Source organism: Typopeltis vanoorti, chromosome 21 (assembly GCF_054136105.1).
Source record: "Typopeltis vanoorti isolate ZY-2024b chromosome 21, IOZ_Tvanoo_1.0, whole genome shotgun sequence".
Lineage (NCBI taxonomy): Eukaryota > Metazoa > Arthropoda > Arachnida > Uropygi > Thelyphonidae > Typopeltis > Typopeltis vanoorti.
The window spans coordinates 48,567,693-48,581,615 of NC_143569.1; the positions used below are offsets into that span (position 1 = coordinate 48,567,693).

The following is a 13,923-nucleotide window of genomic DNA, read 5'->3' on the forward strand; positions in this document are numbered from 1 at the left end:
TATTAGATATTTTTTATCCAATATCGATAAAAGTCTCATGTTGGAGTTAAGTGTGATATTTTTCATAGAGATTTGAATATCTGTAGTAATTTACAGCGTTTATCTAATACCCAAGTGCTCAAGTAAAAAATGCATATTTTGCTTTGGAGTTGGGGTGCTTAGAAGCAGAAAATTCATATAGAAGAAAATTAAATTTTATTTCAAATGGAAACTGTTACTAAGTGGAAAAATTTATGAAAATTTTAAAAACCATTCAAAATTACTTAATTTATTTAACTGCATGTAAATAATATTGGTTGCAGCTTGTTACATCTGACATTATTTATTCTATTATAATAATAAAACCATATTCTATGGTCTTTCAAACAAACACCAACAAGATACATGTCAAGATTTTAGTTTTCAGAAATTTAGCCACCATACCAGCCATGAATGTTTAGCCACATGCAAAACATGGATGCAATGTATAACATAGTTAATATATATTGTCCACAATTATGTATGTGTGAGTGCATTTGATTGTAAAATTGTTTCTCTGACTTTAATTCAAGCCAGAGAAACAATCAAAATACTGTTATGATTAAGAAATAAAATAAAACTGTATACTCTGAAGAACCAAAACATTATGATCACCACTTACCTAATCTGAAGTTGGTTCTTCCACATGCCACCAAAACAGCCTCTTATCCAGTGAGGCTTCACTGCTACAAGACTTCTAAAGGTTTCTTATGGTATCTGGTACCAGCATGTAACCAGCAAATCCTTTAACTTCTGTAAGTTACATGGTTGATCTGCCACAGACAATTGTGCTGTTCCAACACAAACCACAGGCACTTGATTGGATTGATGTCTGGGGAAGTTGGAGGCCAGGGCAATACTTGGAAGTCTTCCTCATGTTCTGCAAACCATTCCCATACAATCCAGGCAGTGTAGCATGGTGCATTATCCTGCTGAAAGGAGGTGCAACTAGAGGGGTATGTCCATTCATGGCAATGGATTGCCATGAATGGGCGTACCTGATTTGCGGTAGATACCATAGTTTCTTGCCATGAATGACTGGACCTAGGATTTCCCAGCAGAACATTACCCAAAGGCTTGTTTACATCCCATGGTTTATTGTGGTGCCGCCACTTCCCCAGGTAAATGTTTCTGGCCGTCCAGGAAATGAGATTCATTGGACTAGACGACCTTCTTCCACTCATACAAAGTCCAGTTTTGATGCTCATGTGCCCATCTGAGGTACTTTTGACAGTGAATCAAAGTTAGCATGGGTACTTGGAATGGCCTGTGGCTACACAGCCCCATTTTTAGCAAGATTCAATGTACTAGGTGTTGTGACACATTACACCCATCACCAGCATTCAAATCACTGTCAAGTTGCACCACAGTAAACCTTCTGTTGGCTCATACCATCCGGGATAGCCTTTGCTCACCTGGAGCATCGATAAGCCATGGTCAGCCCACACCTTGCCAGCGGTTCATGTTTTTTCCCCACTTCTTTGACCACTTTTTGAAGGTACTCAGCATGACTGACCATTAGTACTCCAAATCCTTGCTGTCTCAGAAATGTTCTGACCAAGTTGTCTGGCCATCACATTTGGCCTTTGCCAAACTCACTTAAGTCCACTGCCTTTCTCATCTGAAGATCAAGAATAACACTGATTAACAAAGTACACTATCAGGTGTTATTTATACCATTTCGTGACCTGCACATGTGGCATTGTTTCCCTGCAAATTGCTTCGATTTGCATGAAGATGCACTGTTCATAATGTTTAGGCTCTGGTGTATGTTCCATCCCATCTCCTCTTTCTTGTTAGGCTTTAGGCTCAATAGTTTGTCATAACAAAGTAACTTAAATAAACCTTGGCTTCTTATATTGTTTACAGTAAGTCATTGAACCCTATCTGCATATCTGCTATGTCTGTAAATTGCATGTGTTCTTCTGGCCAATTTGCCTGTTTTGCAACTCATCTTCAGCTGAAAAGCTCTGATAACGGTTCTTTGTATCCTAGAAGGGATTAAAACTCTGATCATTCCATCTGAAGGGCATCATCGAAACCTATGGAGCTACAGAGGCTCACTACATATATAAACCTGTTAAATCTACTACGCTCTCTCTTGCTCTCAAAACCAAATAGATGCATCAGCAAATGTTATTATGGAATTGCAAGAAATTTTAATTTGTCTTAATCTTTAAAATAAGAAATAATGCTCTTATAATATAAAGTAAGAAAAGTCTACTAAAGTTTTTTTTTTTTTCCCATGGATCATGGATAACTAATAGATCCTGAGATTGGAATAATCTTTTTTTTTTTTATTTTTTATTTTTATCAACCTCACCTTATGAGAGGCTGCAACATCAGTGCCATGCATGGGCAAGTAATTAATTAAAAAAAAAAAAGAAGCCATTGATATTTTTCTGAACAGCTGCAGTTGTCATCCTATATGGAATGAAACAGGAGAATGAGAAGTTAGTTTGCAACCATGAATCTTGGCAGTGAATGGAGGTTGTTAACAATGCCTACATGTTTTACAGGCTTAAGGGGAGAAATGATAGTAGCTAGTTCGGTAGAACAGGCATACGGCAGAACTTGGAAAAGGAAACTTACAGTTTGGCACTATGGATGTAATGTGCTTATGTCAGGTAAGTCTAGTGGTGTAAGTCAGCCTATGAAGAAGAAACATTTGATCTCGATGAATATTCTGAGTTGAGTATGAGAGTTAAACACTAACCTCCTTGCCACTAAAATGTGACACTTCAGCAGATGTAACTCAACGACAAATGCTCTTAGCAGAATGGGACAAATGGCAGTTTGTTGTCAAAACCTGCCGCTAGCTGTGTTCAGTAGTCAGCATGCTCTCTGTGTTGGTTGGCATGCTATTTAAAAAGTTCAGTTTTTTTGAACACCCCTTGTGTGTGTGTGTTATAATATTGACACACACATCTGTGTTATTGAAATTACATATATCTTGTGTGGTTGAGTATTGGGAAAGAGTTAGAGTAGAAATATGCAGTTTGGCATGAAAGGGTCAAAGACATGCCTTTTAAACAGAAGGCATCCATTTTTCTCCATTGCATGATTTTAATAACGTCTAGTAACCAGCTTGCAGAACCACTTTATAGTTATATTGTTGAATAGGGAAAGATTAGAATGGAAGAGGAGAAAAGAAGAAAAAAAAAACAGATGAGTTTCTTTTACATAACAGGTACAAGATATATTCATGTGAATATATTATTATCTGAGACCTTCAGGGAATCAAGGATGGCTATAAATCACCCAAAACCATCTGTCATACCTTCCTTTAAATTCATTGACACAAGATGCACTCACTACTCCCAAATGCAAACTATTCCAACCACTCACTGTTCTGTGAGAGAAAAACCTAGCTCTTACCCCTTTCTCGACTGTGAATAAACTTAACTTCAATGGATGCCCCCCCGTGTTCTCTCCCTACCTTCCATATAATGAAAAATTTCATCAGACAATATTCTATAACACCCATCCAAGAGTTCATAGACCTCTTATCGTATCATCCCCCTCTTTCTCCTGTTAGAGTCTGTAATCCATATACTTGCTATCTGTACTCATATTCTAACTAACTTTCTCTTCTTTGCACCCTTTCCACAGCTTCTTTATCCCCTTGGAATCTGGGAGACCAAATCTGCACACAGTAATCCAGGTGTGGCCTTATTAAAGCCTTATAAAGAGGCAAAATGACTTCCTTATCCTTAGATGTCAAGGTTTGGTTCAACATGCCAATTATCCTCTGGGTTGTATTTGCAACTTTTGCTTTGTGACCTTTGAAATTTTTAGATTCCTATCCACTGATACACTAAGATCCCTTGCCTCCTCAGTTTCTTGTATACCATAACCCTTCTAATATAATATGCCACTGGAAATCTCATCATGCCAAAGTGCATAACACTTACTAACATTAAACTGATAGCCATTTTATTTGCCCAAATTTCCAGCAGAGTTTATATTCCAATATAAACTCTTGAGAATATGCCATATTCTCCAGTTTATGCACCAGCCTTTCATGTGGTATCCTATCACGTTATTATAAAATATGAATAAATTACTAAGATAGGACCCATCCTTTACAAAGCTGTGCTGCCTATTATAGAGTATCGCATCTCTATCCACCAGCTGTTGGATTTTACCTTTAACCAACTTTTCCAATACTTTAACACCCACTCCTGATATAATAATTGATGTGTATTTTGCTACCTCTGTCTAGGAGCCACCTTTATGCAATGTAACCATCTTATCTCTTCCCACTCCCCTGGAACCCTGCCATAGATTGACTTAGATTGAATAACTTCATCAGAGGTGATGCCAGTTCTCTTGCACATTCATGTAGTACACAGACTGACATGCCATCCAGTCTTATCGTTGTGTTCACATTGATATTTTTCAATATGCTAAACCTTTTATTCATCTACTGAGTTTTGATATATATATCTCTGTTACATCAACAACTGCAAAATCTCCACCTGGATGATACACCTTTGCAAAATGATCACTCATCAACTCAACTACTTCTTTTGCATCTGTCACCTTCCTACCATGATAATTGTTTAGTCATCTTACCATGATAATTGTTTACCTCTTACTTGCTACATAACAAAAAAAAACTCCTTTGGTTTACTTTGGCCTGCTTAGCTAATTTTCTTTCATAATCTGATTTGGCATTTCTCACCATACTATCACCCATCTTGCTTGCACATTGTACTGCTCATGAGTATGTGATCACCTCTTTCTTTATATTCCCTCCATAGTGTTTTTTTTTTTTTTTTCTTTTGCAGCTCTTGCTTTATATCTCTTGGTTTATCCTCCTCACCTTGGTATGCAGTCTAATACTGCTTCTCTCAATCTCTGACCACTTCCCATTCACTACTGACATTCTTTACTTGTAGTTGCCCAAGCCACAGTGCTGCTTCAAGATGACTCCTAAGTCTGCCATAATTACCAGCTTTATAGTTCAACATAAACCCTTTCTTGGCAGAGAATTCCACGTGTTTGGCAACTTCACAGATCAAGACCGCATAATTACTCTTCTCAATTGGGGGCAGAGTGTCTACCTTGGTTATGGATATATCTTTTGATGCTATTACTAAATCCAACATTCTCAAGCCCCTGGTCCCCCTCTATAACATGTTGTTTCAGGTAGCTATCCCTTAGCAACTGTATAAATTCCACTTCCATCTTGCCATAACCCCTTTCCTCCCTCCAATCTATATCTCCATAGTTAGTCTCCCATAATAATTGTTCAGCCTGCACTCATTGCTAATCTGATGATACGTTCCATCTACACCTTCCTGTGGACCCAGTGATTTATAGAAGGAACCAACAATATATTTTGTCTGATTGACCTCTATCTCACTCTAGACAGCTTCAAATGAACCAGCTCTCCCAGACCTTAAATCCTCTTTAACTTCTAATTTTGTTGGTTGTAATTCTTCAGCTGTCATCAGCAATACTCTGCTTCCTGTCCTATTTCCTCTCTCTCCTCCCTGAAAATACAGAATCCTTAACATTCTATCTCTGTAACTATATCATTTTTTGTCAACCAGGTTTCACTGATGTCTATAATTTTTGGCCAAGTTGAACTGACCAATGCCAAAAACTCTACTTAAGATAAATATTAGGAATGTGGCAAAATGTTCTGGTGGCTATTGAAGAAAAAAAGAAAAAAAAAGGCTTAAGAGAGGAGGAAAGGGTGCTGTAAAAGAAATCAGAGATGATAAAGGTGACATGCAAACTGAAGATAGTCCACATGTCTAGAGTATTTACTTTCAAACAAGTGACAGAACAGTTGTAGATGAAAAGTGTAGTCAGGAATAGAAATCAATAAATGATGTAAAAAAATTATCCAAAACTTGAAATGTGAAAAGGCAGCTTGAAGTTGATGATATTAAACCAAAAATGATCAAATATGGAGGTCTAAAAGTTTTACAGTAGATACACTGCATAATTCAGGAAGCATAGTCAGAGTGTCAAATTCCAGATGATTGTAGTATAGACAAAGCCCTTTCGTTAAAGACCTAGGTTTGAATCTCGGTGTAGGACACAAAGAACCTTTATCAGGCTTTTCAAGAGATGAATTAGCAGATCTCATATGGAGGTGAGAGAATTTTTCCTCCTGGAAACTTGGGTTTTTTCTTCCACAACCAGGTAAACTGGACAGTAGAACACGCACAGTTTACAGACAAAAAATATGGGCATAAGACTTAACTACCTTATCCTTGAATTACGGTTATGAAATCCAATCCAACTCAGTTTTCTCCTTTCAAAACAAGATTGGCAAGGAGAAAACTGGGTTCAGGCCAAATAGAGGTTGTCAGGATCAGATTTTCACTTTAACACAAATACCTGAGAAATCATTGGAACATAACAATGATCTTTATTTAAATTTTGTAGATTGAAAAGCAACAATACAGGAAGTAATTTTCAACATAAGCATTGAAACTATGCCTAAGTCCTGTCCTTAGTTATCTGCAGAGATATATGCACTGAGTGTTGATCTGGCTGTTCAACGGTAAATGATGTCCCTCCATTTGTTCTCCAAAATTTTGTGATATCTACCATTCTGACCTAGTAAGTCCTTTCACGATCTGTTACTTTTTATAGATACACAGATACTTTCCACTGGAGATCTTAAAACATTTTCAAGTTTCTCGTTTATATATGATTCTGATGCCCATGTCTTGTAGAAATTCGCTCTTGACAGTTATCCAAAATACTATACACAAAAAACTTATCTTCACTTTCTGATGTGCATGCTAGTTTTTCTGTGTTTGTGTTTGTTGGTAATTTATGAATTGCCCTTTTTTTTTTATAGAGCATGCTCTTTTTTCCTTTTATCTTTGTCTTTTATTAAAATTACAAAGTGTTGTGTTTCTTAGTTTGAAGAAGAAGTTTACAGATTTCCTATAAACGTTCATTTCTATGCCCTAATGTTTTATATTGATTAATTTGTCTACAGAGAGCAGTAGATTTTTCTTCTCTGTTTTGATAGTGAATGATTTTTGATCATTAAGAAAATCCAAGAAGTTATTTGAATCTTCCAAGTTATATTTACAAACAGTAAAAATAATATTCGTATCATGCCACTATATGAATTGTCCACACGGTTAGCCTAGTGGCTTTGCGCTTTGCAACCATATGCCTGGGGAAGGAGTGTCCTAGGTTTGATTCCCGTCAACGATGTGAGGAGCTCAAGGATCTTCCTCAGCCATAGCCAAGTTAGCCGGTCTTGGGCATGGACAGCAGGGTTTTTCCCGCCAGTTTATCTGGTGTTTTTCATCCCGCAAGCAAGCAAATTGGTCCGAGGACACACACGGATTACAGTCAGGGATACTGACCCAGCCATAGGTCTGATTCATCAGCCTATGTTGGTTCCAGAGCCTGGATAAAATTTGGGGGACTAGATGGTACCGTGAACTCCTGTATAAAGGGGGAACGCTGTATCATCACACGGAATTTATTTATTTACTATATGAATTGTTGCTCAGAATATTATCAAACCATGTACAGGGGATGGAGACAATAGTAAGCTCATTGCCTGATTCATCAGCCTATGCCGGTTCCGGAGCCCGGATAAAATTTGGGGGACTAGATGGTACCGTGAACTCCCATATAAAGGGGGAACATTGTATCATCACATGAAATTTATTTATTTACTATATGAATTGTTGCTCAGAATATTATCAAACCGTGTACAGGGGTTCGTGTGTAGAGGCTTAAGTGCTGTGAGGACATCATGTTGGAGGCTTAATGGATTTTTTACAACACTCAAAAAGAATTAAAATAGAATTGAATACTTCCTATATTTCGTCCTAGTCACTAGGACATCTACGGGGATTACGAAAACAGTTAATATTATTAATAATAAACATAATAAAATTAATAATAAAAAAAAACAGTTTATTAATAATAAACAATACTGAGCCCAACCACGTGGGTGACACTAAAGTCCTATCTAGTTGGAGTGCTCCAACTAGATAGGACTTTAGTGTCACCCACGTGGTTGGGCTCAGTATTGTTTATTATTTGTGTGTATGTTACATTAACTGTTTTTGTAATCCCTGTAGATGTCCTAGTGACTAGGACGAAATATAGGAAGTATTAAATTCTATTTTAATTCTTTTTGAGTGTTGTAAAAAATCCATTAAGCCTCCAACATCATGTACAGGGGATGGAGACAATAGTAAGCTCATTGCCAGATTATATTGCTGATTAAAAATCCAGCCTTGGCATGTGAAGTATGAGTAGGTAGTTAACCTGAAAACTTGTATTATTATTATTATTATTATTACGTGACACTTCCAGGGAGTCCAAAGACTCATTGAGAGAGGGCACCTACTCTACAATTTTGTCTTCACCACTCAATCCACCAACTACAACAAACCGCAACTACACCAACGCAATCTATCGCCCACCACGACTAGTATTTTCACAGACAATCACAAACATCCAGGCCCACGGCATGGATTCGAACCCACAGCCTTTTGGCTGGAGAGCACATACGTTAACCACTCGGCCAACCAGGCTGGCAAAATGTTCTTCTAGTCTGCAACTAGATTTAAACCCAAGTCTTTCTTCGTGTGGTTAAGCAGCGTGGGGTGCAAACTCCAGTTTGACTGAGCTACACAGGCTCTATTATATTAGGTAGAAACGGATCTTTGATATGACTGGCATGTCCAGCCAGCTGACAGTGGATGACACAAGTTGTCAAAATGCTTAGCTAAACTTTCAAAGACTTGGATCAGACATGCTGTCAGTATATCTGATATATTAATCATTGAAAGTTTAGCTGTATATTTTGATAACTCATGCCATCCGCTATCAGTTGGAGGAACATACATGCATTTTTGACAACCTGTACAATTTGGAAGTGTGAAAGTGCCATGTTTTTTATTCATCAGATCAGCTCAGCATGTTGTTAACAATTTAATTTCTTTTTCCTGTGAGGACCATATTAGATTGTTATCAATTGCTAAGTGGAACTGTTTGAGAGAAGAGCAATTTTGGCATTATAGTCTGTAGTGTTCATGATTACTGATGCATCCTCTTTATCTCTAATGAGGCAGCTACATAGTTACATTTGTTATGACAGAATTTTTTTTTTTGAGTAGAGTTTTTATCATTTTAGCTATATATACAGGGTGTTCGGGATAAATTTGACAGTTTCGTAAGGAAAAAGAAAATCTTCTTTGTATCTATTAAATTTAATGAATTGACAAAAAAACATTACAGGCAGAGTTAATTACAATACTATCAACAAGATTTACTCAAAATAACCACCATTAGCATCGATCACAGCTTCAATTCTGCTTCGGAACCTCGAACAAGCTGATGCTACAGTCTCCCTGGGAAGGGCCGCAAAAACTGTTTTAATTTTATCCATTAACTGGGCTTTTGTATTACTGGAAGTGCGATTGGTGTCTTTTTCAACTGCGCCCCATACAAAATAATCCATGGGGTTAAGGTCTGGGGAGTTTGGAGGCCAAACATTTGGACTGGTGAAGTCGTAGAAATTTTCAGACAACCATTTTTGACTTTTCCCAGAGGTGTGGCAAGGGGCCGAATCCTGCTGCCATACATACGGCCTACCATTGGCTACCCTTGTTATCCAGGGCTTGACTACAGTTAGCAACTCCACGAACAAAGCCCGAATTCCAATGCCAGGGTTCTTCAACACCTGTTCCTGCAGATTTGCGAGGAATTCTGCTGTACGAACGCAATCAGATCGTCTGCTAGGGATCTTTCTTCTTGCTACATCCTCGTAGTCACCATTGCAAGTCTCTAGTTCATGCCTGATTGTTTTTACTGTATTCAGGGAGCATTGGGCAGCAGTCGTAATATCCTTATTTTGATGGCGGGCACGAATCATCATGATACAAGTTATTCTCTTCCATGATTCAGGTGGGTTCCAGCTATCCATCCTTTCTGACATCTTGTATATGAATGAAGAAGGGTCCAAACTTTTAAATGAAGAGAAGTGTGTGTTAATACATGTAACTTACGGAAAAATATAATTAATTATAAATATGTCAAATTTATCCCGAACACCCTGTATATATATATATATATATCAGTGGTGTTGCATGCCCTTGATTGGGTGTGCTGTTATGGCTTATGCAACCCGCGCTACAAAATTCACATCAGTTGGACCGTATGATTGCATTTTTATCGATGTATGAAAGTTTTAAGAGCAATTAAGATGAGCACATCAGTGCTCATCTTAATTGGTCTAATGTAATTAATTGTAGGATAACTTTGAATACTTTAAATTGTCAATTAATTGTAACCAATTTTGGTACATTTGAATTACTCAAAGGTGTAAAATATGGAAGAGGAGGATGAGGCTTACCTCCTTCAACTACAATACTGTTTCCCATTGCAAATATGGGCAAAAAAGTTATAAATTTATTGAAAACTATATATTGAAACCTTGCCTATATTATCTATAAAAACTTGCCTACCACGTCAGTTCACACTTCATGCACACAAAACAGATGAAAATCAGAAAATAAAAACAGCAACTAATGACAAATGACAACGTTCCGTTGGATTGGTTAACACAATAAATAATCACAGCCTCTAACTTCTAATTGTCTCAAAGCTCACCCTGCCTCACCTTCTGAGCAATTTAAAGCCACTAGAACCCTAAGAATTTGACCTGTTGCACCATCTGTACATCTTTTCAAAGGACTCAAAGGTGTATATATTTTGAATGCACACCCAGGCTATTAATGCGAATGCGATGCAATGTTTATGCATCGAAAAGTGTCTTCTTCATGAAGCATTAGTATATTGTGTTTATGTTTAGGAATCATGCGAAGTCTGGAAACAATTAGGGTCTTTAACTGGAATAAATGCAAAAATATAATATTGGTGACATTGCTATTTGTTGGATGAGCACCGCACACCTAACACATCCTGAATATTTGCCACTGATATGTATATATATATATCTCTCAACTGATAAATAATTGAGTAATTTTGATATTGAGTGTTTCCAGGTAAGATTTACTTAGAAAGAAAAGATCAAGAACGGTTATTCAAGAGAAAACTGGTCAAGAATAAACTGGATTTACACCCGATAGGGGTCATTAGCATTTACACAGTATATATTTCCATTATTCAGTTTACATTATTATCCCCTCTCATTTATAATCTCTTATTTGTTAGGTCTCCAATCTGGTCATATCTAGCATTTTAGCCTTTTAAGGCCTGAATGATTGCTTCAATCCACCTAGATTTCGTCTTCCTTTGTTTTTTTTCCTATCATGACACACACACACACACACACATGCACACGCGCATGCATGCACATGTGTGATTTGTTAGCCTTTAATCTTACATTCCATGCAAGTGAAAAAACCACCTTAGAGTAGTTTTGTTTGTATATATTCTTTAATACTAATGATATTAAATTCCTTTCTAATATCTTTATTTTGAATATTATTCTGCCATTGAATCCATCTTTTCACTTCTATAATTTTCCTCAGACGTCTTATTCAATATCAAGTATGAAGCTATCGTGCTTTTTCTTGAATTCATTAACACAGCTTACACAAACAACATCCAGTGGCAATCCATTCCAGTCACACACTACTCTATGAGAGAAAAATCCAGATCTCACCCTCTTCTTAGATTCTCAGATTCCAAGGATGTCCTCTTGTCCTTTTCCCACCCTCCATAAAATAAAAAATTCCATCAACTGAAATCCTGTATTGATCCTTTCAGAAATGTATAAGTCTCACTCATATCATCCCTCTTTCTCTTGTTGCTAGTGTCTGCAGTCTACAAATTTCTCACACTGTCTTCATAATCAGTAGTCCACAATCCTGATATCATTTTTGACACTCTCCTTTGCACTCTCTCTCTCCTGTATCAGAATCATCACGGAAACCAGGAGACCAGAACTGCATGCAAACCAAGGCAAAATGATTTCCTTATCTTTACATGTTGAGGTTCTTTTCAGCATTGCCATTATTCTCTGAGTTGTATTTATAATTTTTTCTATATGATCCTTGAACTTCAACTTCCTGTCTACTAAAACTCTAAGATCCCTAGCTTCATCAGTTTCTTCAAGCATAATCCCACCAATATAATACTACATTGGATATCTGATCACACCAAAGTGCATGACTTTGCATTTATTAACATTGAAATGACAGCCATTTTTATATGCTCACAATTCCAGTCTATTCAAATCATTTTGCAAGTACTTGCATATCACCACTCCACCTATCCTTGCATCATCAGCAAATAGTTTTATGTCATATGTCAAATCCTTCCCAACGTCATTCATTTACAGATTGAATAAGAATGGACCAAGGACTGATCCTTGAGGATCAGTCCTTGGATCTTGCACACCACTGGTTACCTTGAATCTTGCATAGCCCCCCATATATGACTTTTTGATCTCTGTCAGTCAGCCATCCTCTTATCCATGACGGTAGTTTATAATCCAATCCCATTCTCCAATTCATGCAACAGTCTTACATGCTGTATTCTCTCAAAATCCAAAACTATCATAGTGTATCCATCTGCTTGTCTAACTCAGTGGTAACATTATTATAGAATGTGAGAAAGTTGCTAAAACATGACCTTTCCTTAGTAAACTCATGCTGTTTATTGCAAAGTAGAAATTCTCTGTCAGCCCATTTCTGAATGCAAGCGCTAACCAGTTTTTCCGAAATCTTCACAGTACTCCTGAGATACTGACTGGTTGATAGTTGGATACATCAGTCTTTGCACTTTACAGTTTACACTTTACATTTGAAGTGAAGTTTACAGGAAACCTGTAAACTTCACTTCCAACACAACAAACACAACACTTTGTAATTTTAATAAAAGACAAAGATAAAAGGAAAAAAGAGCATGACTTGCTCTAGTACAAATTTACTCTTGACAGCAAAGAAAAAAAAAAGAGCATTTCATAAATTACTGCACGCGCGCGCACACACACACACACACACACACACACACACACACACACACACACACACACACACACACACACACACACACACAGAGACAGAAAAACTGCCATGCACCATTGATTTTATCACTCTCTGTTGCATAAGTTGTGATGTCAGGAAGTGTCAAATAGAATGACAATAAGCTCTTGCTCCCAGGTCATCATCAGTTAGTACACGTGACATCGTTTTCTGCAGAACCTTCATCTCTTGTGACTTCACTTTCTGCATTCTCGTAGGATTTTGGTGGAGGCATGGCTTCACAGCCCTCACAAGCTGTTGTATCCCAGTGCAGAGAGTGGACGATCTGTTCTTTGGCAGTCAAATACATTTTCTGTATCATTATAATGGTTAATTTACTGATACATAATCATCCTACTTATTCCAAGTGTTTTTAACATGTTGAAAATAACAGGTGGCTGCATTCCAATCTTGTGAAGTGCTATTACAGCTTCACAGTTCACATAATTTCCCCATGGCATGTTAACCCATATAGCTAGACACACACACACACACACACACACACACACACACACACACACACACACACACACACACACACACACACACACACACACACACACACACTCTCTCTCTCTCTCTCTCTCTCTCTACTGATGAACATGCAAATAATGCAAATATTGACTGTGCACAGCACCAATGGAACTGGGCTCATGCATTTCTGTGGGCAACATGAGGTGTGCAGCAGTCATATTGGTATTTATGGTAAGACTAGGTATATATGAACTATAACAAAATACAAATAAGCAAGCTATAGTATAACTGCTTTATTAGTAAACTTTGTTTGTATGAACAGTTCTTATTTTTCTGTCTTTATTTTTATAGACATCTTCACCACATGCTTCTCTGTCTGAATTGGTCTGAGTTGTATGAACACTTTTTTAGATTTTGGCACTTAATCTGT

The 13,923-nt window shown here is 37.3% G+C and overlaps 1 protein-coding gene across 1 annotated transcript in view; it reads left to right on the top strand.

Moving 5' to 3' along the window:
- LOC150094836 (coiled-coil domain-containing protein 39-like) overlaps positions 1 to 13,923 on the top strand; it is a 350,814-nt gene that overhangs the window by 22,518 nt on the left and 314,373 nt on the right. The window lies entirely within an intron of this gene.